The sequence below is a fragment of the Cryptomeria japonica genome, chromosome 1 (assembly GCF_030272615.1).
Source record: "Cryptomeria japonica chromosome 1, Sugi_1.0, whole genome shotgun sequence".
NCBI lineage: Eukaryota > Viridiplantae > Streptophyta > Pinopsida > Cupressales > Cupressaceae > Cryptomeria > Cryptomeria japonica.
In genome coordinates, this window is record NC_081405.1 from 399,083,502 (window position 1) to 399,096,000 (window position 12,499).

Consider the following 12,499-nt stretch of genomic DNA (forward strand, 5'->3'; position numbering starts at 1 on the left):
TTAAAATAAAGGTTAGGGTTAACCTTAGATTAAGGGTTAAGGTTAGAATTGGGGTTATTGTTAGAGTTTAAATTAGTTATAGAGATTATTGTAATTTTATAAATATATAATTTTTAAGTTGGAACATATTAATAATATTTTTAAAGTTTAAAATTTATTTTATAATGGTGGAGGACTTATAATTGAAGAATTGAAAAAAAAAAAAAATGCTATATAATGATGAGGATCATTTTTTGTAATATGATAACAAATGTGGTGTAGTGGTGAGTATTTGCATTTTTAGTATTGTAATAATAATAAGAAATTGTTTAATTGATAGATGAGTTGAAATTCGACTTTTTTGATATTTGTTTTATTGATTAAAACATTTAAAGTTATTGCATAATAAAAATCTAATTAATACTTAATTTAAAATTTATGCATTATTTTCACTATTTTTTATATTATTATCGTTAGGGTTTCAAGGTTATCGTCGATTCCGTTTTTAGGTTATTGTCGCGCGGACCAGTCTCAAAAATTATTAACGACGGAGGTTGTCCAAATTACTGGAGATGATACCCATAAGAGCAATCTTCCAATTTCAAAGTCGAGGGAACTCCATAAGAGATTGCAGGGATGTGTTGTGTGTTAGGACTGACTTATATTTCCACCATTATGTTTCAAAACACGGCAGAACTCCTTAAGAGATTTCAGGAGTTGAGGGTTAAAGGGGTCGTTGAAAGTACAGCAATACGTTGATTGAAGCTCTGAGAAAGGTATCTCTATCTGTGAATTCTTCTTTGGTATTTTAATGACTTACAGATTCGTCTAAGTTTGGGAGCACTGAAGTTAATTGTAAAGATTTTATGGCTGCTTGATGGTATGCTAGTTTTAAACACATTTTTGTTATTTGAAACCATAGTAAACAGGAAGCGTGGGTTTAGGATGTATTAGATTCGTAAGCCTACGCAAACCTCCTGGTTGTCGTTCTTTACGAGTGGCACAGGGAGACGCTTCTTCATAAATTTCTGTACTCTAGTTCGAAAATGGAATCGCCCTCTATTTCGAAAATGACGTGCCCACATCACCAGGTGACTATATTTAAATGTGATAATAATGTCATAACATACCTGTGCTTTTCCCATGTCAGTTCACAAACCCACAGTGTCCTAGAGACTATATTCAAAAAAATTGGGTTCAAACTTGAATTTTTATTAATACCAGAAATACTTGTAAAAAAGTTGCTCTGATTAGATACTGCTAAATGACAGAGAACTGTCCTAAAATGATCGAGTAGGGACTGCAAAATTTTAGCCCTTCATCGCCAGAATCAGCCCAACATTTTCTCTTAAAGAATAGCCTGCCACACAGTATTTTTAGGCATGTTGTTTAGTATCTTGCAGTTCCTCTGTTTAGTTGCTTTCATAGGACCACTGTGCAATAAAATGGGCGGAGTAGTTACCTACGGGGGTCCCCACAGCACTCTGTTGGCTTCCTGTAATATAACCCTTAAATTTTGTTTGATTTTCCAATGAGATTTACAAACAAACACAGTAACCCGTTAAGGTTAGAGAAATATAATCACAACACTACTGAAAGTAACCCTTCCACTTTCTGATCACCGAGAACACAATCTAGGAGGGTGAGAGCATACGGTGTTCAGGGGATCGTTAGCACCACACATTAAATTGAAAGATTACAATGCACGGGCAGCAAGCCATTCCCTTCTGCTTATATAGCAGGATAAAAGCTAAACTTCTTGGCGGTAAACCAGCCAAGGGAAAACAACAAGAAACTGAATGGAATCACTCTACCACTTATGCAGCGAGAGGACTTGTACATAAAAACAATAACTCTACTGCATATTTCAGCGGGAGGACAATATCACTCAACCACTTACTCAGTGGGAGGACAAAAATAAAGATTACTATCAACTTCACCGCTTATTCAGCTTGGAGGACATTTTTACAAACAAAGACAGGCAGCATGGCCAGCCTCTTCCACTTATGCAGTGGGCAAGCTTACAATCCAGAAATGGTTAGTAGTACTACTACTTAACCTTACAATATAGAAATAGAGAGATAGAATAGAGAAGTAATGCTGTCCAATGCTGATAAATATCTCCAAACAGTTACTAACTCCCAAATATCCTTTAACATGTAATTATGAAATTCTAGGATCAATAACATGCAGACCGGCAGCTTCAAGAAACTATGAAATGCTCGTCTCTCTTTCCAAACACACCCAAATCACCCAAATCACACACAAAACAACTAATCTACTCACACTGCGAAATGCACACCCAAACACTAACTTCTGGAAATCTGTAATTTATTGCAGCAAGCTGGAAATGCACAACCAGCAACACCAATACACACTCAAATACATAAAAATCACTCACAACTCACACCAACATCCCCAAAAACTCCCAAACTGGTAATATATCATAAATGATTAAGTACAATCAGCAAAATGACCTCTATATATACCATTCACCACAACTTGCTTCCAAAATGGCCATACAAAGAATGGTGCCTAGGCTGGGAAGTTCGATTTGCAAAATAAAATTGAATATTCAAAGATTAGAGCTGAAAACTGACCAATACCATCGCTTAGGACATAGAAAACCAAAGAGCCAATACCCAGAATGATAGAATCGCTTGGCCAAGAGGTATGAGCGAAAATTGGTTTCAGCAACTCCGCGACCAACAGCAAAAAAACACTCCAAAATCACACAAGAACATTCCACAATCAGCAAAACACTCTCTAACAACACTGGAAATATTGGAACATCGCTAGGTACTATCTTCCAAATACGAAACTGAGACTTAGCTAGGAAGCCACACTTCGAAGCTAAGATTTTCAATCGCCAAACCAGCAGCATAACGATGCAATTTCACAAGATGTTCAAATGAGAGGCCAAGCACCTGTATTTATAGTTTTTTTCCCTCTGAAATTCAAATGTAAATGGTGCCCAAAATCAAATGAAACTCATTTTCATTTTATGTCATGTCCTCCACTAGACTTGGCGTCCACTTTTCCCCAACTCACTAGGCAAAGTTCAAACTTTTGCTAGGTGAACAACTTGCAACATTAAAACAATATAAACATGACATGTTTTATCATTCTCAACGCCACCTGACTAGGGAAAATAATAATATTACTGGTAGATGTTTATCCTTTTCCCTAAGTTGCCCACAACACAATTAATCAGTAATAAATTAATTAAATATTAAACCTTAGGATAAGGAAATAATATTTAATTCAATAACTTATAACTCCATTACTGATTATCATCAAAATCAAGGATGAAGCTGAGCAGTGAAAACCACTATGCTGAATCAGGACCCTGTCCGAGACTGCTATAAATAGAAATGCTCAATACAACCACTTACTAAAAATAGTAAGTCAAGAAATACTGCTCCAAAAAACATGATCTTCACACCCAGAGAAAGAGCTTGGAAAACTCAATAGAACTGCATCATCCAAACAGCCAAACCCTAACTTAATAAAAATAGTAAGTTCACACTTCACCGAAAAGTCAACTGCATGTTATGCCCCCCTGGAGTTCATGGAAAACCCAAAAAGAAACCATAAATAGAACTGAAAAATTCCCTCCCAACAAACCCTCAAAAGCTCGTGCAAAATTCCACAAAAGTTGGAAACCCTAATTCTCCTTTCCAAATAGCCTACAGGTCTCTGGAATAGGCCAATGGACCACTGAACTAATCACCGCGGAGAAGGGGACATTGAACTTTCATGCTTTTGTGAAATGGTAAACACTATTGTTCAGGAGCAATGCTCGGGGGTAAACTGGACCTTACCAACACCTTATATCTTTCACTGTTGATATCTTTCTCTGTTTATGTATGGCTTACTTCTCTGATTCTTTTTCTTCCTTCTGTGATAACTTAATGTTTAGAAAAAAATTGTAGCGATTTTCAGCATTTTTTTAATTCAGGCTTGATATTTATTTTCGAATCTTCAAGAACTTAACTTTTATTTTCATTTTATATTGGTCCAGTAGACTTTCTGCCAGGTGTCTTGTTTGCTTTTGGAGAACTTCATATTCTGATGCATGCATGTTCACACCACCGGTCCCGAGTGGGAAAATTCATCTTAGAAAAATGATTTTGGTAGATGGCACGGGCTGATATAGTGTAATTTCACTTTGACGTGGTACTTAATAAACTGATTAGTGCAGAAGAAAGTTCCCTTCGTTCAGATCTGACTGTTTTCACTTGATCAAAGTGAAATAGGGGGGAATTGATATTCTTTATTTCAACCTTCCAAATATTGTAGATAGAATTTAAAGATAGAATTTAAAACATGAAACTTATGTTATCTGATATGCAAGTAGTGATAGTGTTTTAGCCCTATCCAAATGTATTTTACCTCATTTAAAATTATGTTCATTTCCTGGATGAAATACTATTTTTACATTCGAATAAGATAAACTGAATTTTTTTTGAGGACACAGAAACAGAAACCTGGAGTGAGATAGATTTAGAGAGAATCTTAAAGAGAGCCTATGCTAGAATGCAGGTAGAACATACAAACAGTGCAACTGTGCTAGCATCCAAATGTGCTGTAGTCTTGTGTATCCAGAAACACATAATCTAGACAGCAAACGACCAGCCTGTAGCAATCACAATAAAGTAGACACAACATTACCCAGAAGTAATAAAAAAAATCACTTAAAATGTTAACTGAACGAGATAAAACCAAAGAAAATGTATCAGAAAGCTAAATAATAGAAATGTAATGAGATGGTTAAGAATACAAAACCTTTGTGTGTGAAGAATCACTAGTAATACTTGTGGATGACGTAGAGAGGATAGTGATGACTGGTAGGGAGCTTGCAAAAAAAGCTCTTATTTTGATCTTGTGACTTCCACATGCTGTAAAGTGGAAATATCGATCAAATATTGATGGTATGTGTGCTCTTAAACTTATATGTCCAAAATTTAAGAACAAAGAGTATTTGTAATAAAGATTACTAGTAAATTCAGGTCTACCAATATGCTAGCATTTTACGTGCATGGAAATAGGAGAGTAGGAGATGGGAAACTCAAGATGTTAACAAGAACTTGTGAGACAAAGAAGCAAAGGGATATATATCAGCTCCACAAGGAAAAAGAGAGTATCATTACAATGCTAAGAGCACGACAATGTTTACCAATACACACAAGGAAATATGCAAAGATGAACAGTTCCTAACTTCCTATAATGAAGATTAATGGCTGCTAAGTAAAAGAGTATAAGAAAATGAACAAAACAGTGTCACCTATTTTAGGAAGTTCTCAAAAGAATGTTTTTCTTGACCAGTGAGCAGAAGCAAATTTTGCTTCCAAATATGTTCCTTCAATAAAAGTACAACAAAATAAAATAAAAGGCTGTCATGAAAACCTGTAAGCTAGAAATGGTTGCAACAAAAATATATCAAGAAATAATACAGCTTTAATTGCAATAACGCGATCACAATGCAATAGCTCAAAACTTCCATGGAAATGTTGTAGAAGAATGCTCAGAAAACCTAAAGAAATCTGTTCAAGTGAATGCTGTCAATGAAGACCTCATTCAAAAGCATAACCAGTTCAAACAAGAATGGAAGAAAAATTGAAGAAAAATCTTCTCTTTCACCCCATGCTTAGATTTAGCAAAAGAATTAGGAGAAGGCTGGCCTAGACTTGATAGAAGTTAGCGGATTAGGCATTACCAAAGAAGTTAAGTTCAAACATCAGTAACTTGGTTGTAAAACATAAGCCATACGGTTGTACTGTTGTGGAATGGCAGCACAACTCGGGTTACATCCAAAGGAAAAACCTTTTAAAAATATTATAAAATGAAAGTATGGAATAAAATAAAGGACATATTTAAACATGATTCAGACTTGTACAGTAAAATACAGAAACAGTTGGCACCTGAATTAGTGAAAAGGCTAATAATAGGCTAAATGAGTGATGAACACTAAAATGAGCACAGATTTCTAAGGTAAAAGTGATTTATATTGTGACAATTTTTTATAAGGAAATGGCGTTTTTTACTGGGGCCCAAAATTTATGCAATGCCACCTAAAATTTTTATTTTGGTAGGAGCCTCCTTATTCCTTTTAGGAAGAGAGTTCATATGCTGTCTGTTAAATGCAACGTGTGGGATAGTATTGCAGTCTTGGGCAGAGCTCGCACAGGTAGGGTAGAGTTAAGAGTAGATAATTACAATCAATCAAACAGTCAACAAGAGAACTTGGTAATAATTGATAATTTGAATTTTTTATTATTAGATGAATAAATAAATTTGAATACAAAAATCAGTTTGGAAAATCAAAACTATGCATTTGCCAACATAAAGAAGAGCTTCAGGTAGGCATGTATTGCACTAATGCCTCTAGATTTTTACTTTTATTCCACAATGGAAGGTACTTGTTCTTAAACAGGAACGGTTCTTTTTTTTGAAGAAATTAAATTTAACTTATTCTTGTATCTTATGTGTTTTTTTCATAGAATAATTAGAGTTATATTGAGACCCTTAACCATTTTACTGAAAAAGTTTTTAAGGAAACAATTTAACCTTAACCATTTTACTGAAAAAGTTTTTAAGGAAACAATTTAATTTACTCTTGTATCCAATTTTATCTTTCTTTCTATAGAATAATTAGGGTTCTCTTAGGGCCCTCACCCATTTTACTGGAAAAAATATAGCAAGAAAGAAGGCTCAAAGTCCAAAAGACTCTTAAGGCATACAAAATCAAACACCAATACCACTCGGCTGACCCACCAAGATGAACCTGAAGAGGCAAACACAAACTCAATTTACTTCCACAGGATGAAGATTAGCTAACTTCGTGATTACAACCTGACATTAATTTTCACTGAGACCTCAAAACCATCTGACAGGAATTTGTCTTCTTTAACGGGGATAAAAAAGGCACCATAGACTAAGCTCCTCTTCAAAATGGTCAACTCTAGCCATCCGCCAAAGCAGGATTCCAATCACAGAAGAAAAAATGAGCAACAAAATATCTGAAGAAGCAAGATCTCCTAAAGAAGGGAGTGTTGCATCCACAGGAGAAAGAGCAGAGCCATGAGACACTTTCAAGGCCATAGATTTAATCTCACTTGAATCCTATGGAGGAGCATTCATAGGCTAGGTATTTACAGGCTCCTTAGTGGGGGCTGTGGCTCCAGACATCTATAAAAGTTGAAACTTAGCATCCATCCGCTAAGAAGCCAATCTAGATATATAACATTCTGCCAACAAATGACCCAGACCAAAACAACAATGGCAATGAAATGCCAACTCTTCATAGTCAAGTTAGTCTGTCCAAATGTGATCTTGCACCTAGAGACTAATTTCCCCTGACAAACCTTTTGATAAATCTTTTGCAACCAAGTATAAGCTAAAGTAGGACGGGAGAGGGCATCAGTCTCAGAAGACAGAAAAATGAAGGAACCAAGAGTTTTTATAGCCTGTAAATTAGAATATCTCCAGAAATGGAGAGGGAGGTTGGGTAATCTGACCCAAATGGAAAGCACTCAAAAGGGTTCTGAAATAGAGTTGAAAGCTGGATACCAAGGCCTCATTATCGAAACAGCCTTGCCCTAGAACCAGGGTCCTTTCTTCATGATTGACATTCTGTCTTGGGAAGATTGGCAAACAATACAGAAGCCCTGTATATAGGAAAATGTCAACATCATTACATAAAAAAAGGTTTCCAACTTTCCAGTTCATGGAAATTGAGTTATCTAGGGTACCAAGGTACAATACCATGTCAAAATTGACAGAATTTAGAGTTTAGGCCCTTCTCCATATAACCAGTTTTTTAGACCCGAAAATGGTTACGGGAGATGGCACAGATTAGGGAAACAGATGCACACCCTAAACAGACTTAAAATTTTTCCATGGCAGAGATTGCAGTCCAAACACCACCAGAAGCAATATGCCTTAATCCCCTACAAAATACCCCACAACTTTTGGGCATTGGGAGATATTTGGATCAAAGCCAGAGAACGGTGATTCCAATGACTCTAGAATTCCAGGCATGGCAAGAGCAGTGGCCACACAAGTATCCACCTCAAAACTAGAAACAGGGTTAAACAAAATCACTAAATTGACATAAGCGGGAGCCATCACACTCCTTGTTGAAATATTTGTTGTTATAACTGTTGTATCCTATGTTATATTTTGTACATTCATTGATACTTGTGGCATTCCAATTGACTAAAATTTAGTGTCAAATGAAAAAACGGGCTTCAGTATCTCTGGTTGAGAGGACAAATCCATTACAAGTTGCTCATTTCGTTGAAGCTGTACCAATCCTAATCCACATTTATCTTTGGACAAGCTGCCATATTAATTTATAGGGTAAATGTAATCTTGCATATAAGAATTTACCCAATTTGCACAGGTGACTTTTGATGGGAGGCTTTCTAAACCTTTAAAATGATAGGGATCTATCAAAATGTATTGTCCATAGACTCAAAATAACCAAGGATGAAACCTGAATGCCAGGCTTGCTTTCTTTTGAGTTTTTGTGCATGTGATTTGAATTTGGTAGGACTGTGAAGGATGCTTGCCATTAAATCTTTTGCCATATTACAACATGAACTTCTGCTATGTGTTTAGTAGTATTTTGAAAATTAAATTCTGAATTTTATTTTATTTTCTAGAGTGTTAATTGAAAACCCTGAATGTCTTGAAAAGCTTCAAATTTGATTCTTGAGAATATTCCAGCAATTCAATCATAGATGGTAGAAGTTGGGGGTGAATTTCTCAAGGCATTTTGTTCAACTTCAGTGCAACACACGAGATTTTATTTGCTACTTTATGGCAGTTTGATTTTGTCTTGTCCTTGTAGGTAAGGGATCTTGTACTAGATAGGTTGTGGCACATTGACACACCGCCTTAGCAAAATTCCTCCAATGCACTGTGGGTGTTCCTTCCTTGATTCTTACACAGAGCTAATTATTGATCAAAATTCTTATCATTCATATTTTGTTTAAGATGCATATTCCATTGTACGATAACTTTTGTTGTGTTCCTCAATGTGCCTACCTTGTTTAATGTAAAGTTTTTTCGTGTCTTTTCATATTTCAGCATGAGAGTAGTTTTTTGCTGCTATACCAAAGCAAGAATGAATATTAAGTACTAAGCTCTTTACTGCTTTCAATGCACTGTGGGTGTTCCTTGATTCTTACTCAGCTAATTGTTGATCTAAATTGTTATCATTCATATTTTGTTTAAGATGTATATTCCATTGTACGATAACTTTTGTTGTGTTCCTCAATGTGCCTACCTTGTTTAATGTAAAGTTCTTTCGTATCTTTTCATATAGCAGCATGAGAGTAGTTTTTTGCTGCAATACCAAAGCAAGAATGGATATTAAGTACTAAGTTCTTTGCTGCTTTCCCATTCTGGAAATAACTAAGAAATTTGAGCCTCTGTTTATGTAGCAGTAGTTTACAAATGTTGGATGGTATATAATTGAATAAGAGGATGCTGTCCTAATTCTTGGCAGCATGCATTGGGAGCATGGTTGCTGTAAATATGGACAGATAGTAACAGTCTATAATGGACTGCGGTGAGATTTAGGTGGGTATAAGTAAAAACATCTTGTACCCATAAAGGATCTCCGTACATATTTCCTGTAGACAAAATTTTATACTCAGGGAAATCAGTTGAATAAGTTTCTTTTATAATGTGAGATGATTTTGTCCTAATTCTTTGTGGAATGTATTTGGGAGCATGCTTGCTGTAATTATGGGTGACATTTGGGTGGGTATAAGTAAAAACATCTTGTGCCCATAAAAGAACCAATGTACGAATTTCCTGCAAACAAAATATTCTATAAAGGGAAATCAGCTGAACAACTTGCTTTGTATAAGTGATTGAGAATGCTCTAATTATTGGCAGCATGCACTGGGAGCATGTTTTCTGTAAATTTGGACTGCGGTAACATTTAGCTGGGGTGGAAGCGAAAATATTTTGCACCAATAAAGATCTCCATACATATCACCTACTAACAAAACACACTCTTACGGAAAATCAGTTGGATAGCCCTTTTTAGGTTGATGGTGCGTTTATCACTCTTAGGTGAGATGGCCAGTACACTTTATAATCATTCTATGTTTTGAAGAAGCATCTCTGAAGCATTTTTCTTTACCTGAGAATTAATTGCATAATACAGTTCCTTCCATTGCAAGAGGTTAGGGAGCATACTTTGTATGAATAAAAATGGATCAATGTGTATCTATTGGGCCTCGATGACAGTTAGGTGGCTAGAAATAAACTAGAAATGTCATATATCTGTAATGGATCTCCATTTTTATCTTCTTTTAACGGATAGATACATAACAATTAAAGAACTCACTTCAATTTTTCATTGTTATGCTCTTTGTTATTCCAATATATTGGTTGACTACTAGAATGCATTATAATTTATTAGTTTTTGAAATTTTGAAGCTTAGAGGTGTTATGCCCCTAAACTTAAAATAATCACAATCCTTTTATAAGAAGGTTAGTATCATAGTTCTTGGCATGACAGGTTGTGTTGAAAGTACTTTTGTTATAAACACATGGACAGATTAAGTTCTGAATGGACTCTGGCAAATTTGAATTGTGTTAAGAAAGAAGTTGCCAATTACAAACATGAAACTGTCCATAAAATAAAATATTTTTTTTTGAGATCTGATATGTTATAAACACATTTATTTGCATGATGATGATTAGTGTGCCCAAGCTAGTTGTCACTTACCCAATCCCTAATAACCTATATTTTTTGGATGATTAACCTGAAATAATTTTTAGGTTAGCTAGAGATGATGGTAGCAAATATTTAAAAAAGTAAAATATAACTAGAGTTGCTTCATTTATAGTAGAAGCGAGACATTATAGTTTCTTAGGAGAATTATACCTGTTTTAGCACGTCCAAGTATTTTAAGGTTTTTTAATTTAGCTACTTTGGCTCAATTATAAATTTTGTGGTAAATCATTATTATTCCATTTAACTAAAATTTTTAACCATGTAGGAGTCCCAAGATGATTCTAAAGCATGAGGGTTATAACCATATTCTATTATATGGAAATTGTTGTTGCGCCTCGCAATGTGCCTGCCTTGTTTAATGTAGAGTTTTTGCATGTCTTTTCATTTTTCAGCACGAGAGTTGGCTTTGGATATATATAATTGAATAATAGGATGCTGTCCTAATTCTTGGCAGCATGCATTGGGAGCATGGTTGCTGTAAATATGGACAGAAAGTAAGAATCTATAATGGACCGCGGTGAGATTTAGGTGGGTACAAGTAAAACCATCTTGTACCCATAAAGGACCTCCGTACATATTTCCTGTGAAGAAAATGTTATATTAAGGGAAATCAGTTGAATAGCTTTGTATTAAAGATATTAGTTTTCCACAATCCGTAATAGTAGATTTGTTCGCTTCTGGTTTTTTTTGTGTTATATTATATGAGATGATTTTGTCCTAATTTTTTGCAGAATGCATGGGGAGCGTGCTTGCTGGGAATATGGACAGACATTAAGAATCTATAATGGGCAGCGGTGACATTTGGGTGGATACAAGTAAAAACATCGTGCCCTTAGAAAAGGACCAACGCACAAATTTCCTGCAAACAAAATATTCTATAAAGAGAAGCCAGTTGAACAACTTGCTTTATATGAGTGAGAGAGGGAAGTTATAATTATTGGCGGCATGGACCGGGAGCATGTTTGCTGTACTGGGGTTACCAATAAGGATCTCCATACGTATTTGCTAAAAAACATGCTATTATGGGAAATCAGTTGGATAACCTTTTTAGGTTGATGGCGTGTGTTCGTCTTTCTTTGTGAGATGGCAATTACACTTTATAATCATTAGATGTTTTTGAAAAAGTATCACTGAAGCCTTTTATTTACCTGAGAATTAATTGTGTAATACAGTTATTTCCATGGCAAGAGTTTAATCTGCTAGGGAGTATGCTTTGTATAAATACAAAAGGATCACAGCGTATCTTTTGGGCCTTTGACTTTTGGGTAGCTAGAAATAAAATGGAAACGTCATATATCTTCAAAGGATGTCCATTTATATTTTCTTTAAACAGATATATAATATATATATCAATAAATGAGCTCACTTCTATTTTTCATTGTTACGCTCTTTGGTCTTTGGTATTTCAATAGATTGGTTGCATTATAATTTACTAGTTTTTAAAGCCTAGAGATGTTATGTCTCTCAACCTACAATAATTCACAATAATCACACAATAATCACAATTCTTTTATGAGAAGGTTGTACTCATAGTTCGTCATATAGTTATTGTTCATTACTCTTTGTTTCTTAGTTTCTTATGTTCCAAGTTTTTACAAGTTTTACAAGTTTTACTTGTGAAAAACATGGGTAAAATGTTGGTTAAAACATGTTTTTCACACGTTTTTTGGTTATAAAACTATGCATTTTCTCTTTTGAGATGTCAATTTAAGTAAAAGTTCCAAGTCCTTGCATCCTCTTTCTATTTGTTCTATTTGT

General features: G+C 34.9%; 1 long non-coding RNA gene across 1 annotated transcript; it reads left to right on the forward strand.

Moving 5' to 3' along the window:
- The first annotated feature begins 447 nt into the window (after positions 1-447).
- Positions 448-12,125, forward strand: LOC131047478 (uncharacterized). The gene is made up of 2 exons (XR_009106132.2): positions 448-755; positions 11,473-12,125. It is a non-coding gene; the product is annotated as an uncharacterized LOC131047478 (long non-coding RNA).
- Positions 12,126-12,499: the final 374 nt, after the last annotated feature.